Here is a 1,620-nt window from a genome sequence, read left to right as displayed (position 1 = left end):
GATCGGTTTGTAAATATTAAATTGTAGTAATTAGAATAAATTTGAATATAAGTTAATTTTATGGTTATAATTAATATTATTTTTCTTCTAATAACCTTCGTTTTTATACTGGTATTTTTTTGTCTATTATACTGTTCTTTCTTATTATTGTTATAATTATTATTTCACTTATTATTGCTATTAATGTTTTCGTTAGGATCATTATTATCGTTATTGTTATTATTATAATATCTCTATTATCATTATTATTGTTATAATTAGTATTAGTATTATTTTTATTATTAAAATTATTATTACTATTATTCTTATTATTATAATTGTTAATGTTATTATCATTATTTTAAGAGTAATTATCCAAATTAATTTTTAAAAATTTTAAAAGTAAATATTTTATTCTCTAAAAAAATTAATACACAGATTAATTTTTAAGGTTTTACTTCGGCAGACAAATTAGTCTCCATTTATTATTTTTGGCAGAATAATTACCCAGATCAATCTAAAAAAATTTTAAAAGCAGACAATTTAGTCCCCAAAAAAAAATTAATATCCAAATCAATTTTCAACGTTTTTCTCCGTTAAACATAATATTTTTCATCCAAAAAAAAGCAATGCAAAATAAAATTATTATTATTATTAATTACACAATAATAATATATCATAATTTTTTGTATGTTTTGGATAAAAATAATGATAAATTTAATCATGAGTATATATATATAGTCACTCAATAATAATAATAATAATATTTATATTAAAAGATGTCCTATTAATTTGGATTTCGTAGCGTCATTATTGAATTTGGATTTTCTAAATTTTGAATTTTAATTTTAGAGGGTAAAGTGTGATCTCTCACCCTTAAATAATTTTTGAATTTTAACTTTAGAGGGTAAAGTGTAATCTCTCACCCTTAAATAATTTTTTTCTCATATTTTTTCTTGATCACACCTATGAAATAAATGGTGAGAGATCACACTTTATTCTCTAAAATGAAAATTCAAAATTTAGAGGATCCAAATTTATCATTATTCATCTTACTTGTTTCTAATGAAAAAAGTGTATTAATATGATAATGTCATGATCCACATGCACAAAGTTAAGTTAATAATAATAAAGGTCGGCAGATAGTAAAAGTAAAATGGGCATGCATGGGACTTTATGTCTGACAGAAAAAATGTTAAAGATTGATCCGTGTATTAATTTTTTTAGGACTAAAATGTCCGTTTTAAAAATTTTTGAGGACTGATTTGGGTAATTATTCTGTCAAAAACTGAATTGAGAATTGATTTGTCTGCCGGAATAATATCTTAGGAATTGATCTGTGTATTAATTTTTCTTGAAAAATAAAATGTCCATTTTAAAAATTCTCAAAAACTGATTTAGGTAATTACTCTAATAATAATAATAATAATAATAATAATAATAGGTTGTAGACCTAACAAGAATGACTCTAATAATATTAGGTTGTAGGCCTAATAATATTAGTGTGTACCAAAAATATTTTATGTGTTATCTTATTATTTTAAATGTGTTATATATGTAAAATAATAAATAATTAATTAATTATTAATTATAATATTAATATTTTTATTTTGTTAAAGAATAAAGTCATTTACTTCTCGT

This window comes from Arachis duranensis, chromosome 5 (assembly GCF_000817695.3).
Source record: "Arachis duranensis cultivar V14167 chromosome 5, aradu.V14167.gnm2.J7QH, whole genome shotgun sequence".
Taxonomy (NCBI): domain Eukaryota; kingdom Viridiplantae; phylum Streptophyta; class Magnoliopsida; order Fabales; family Fabaceae; genus Arachis; species Arachis duranensis.
Note: the sequence above shows the minus strand (reverse complement) of the source record.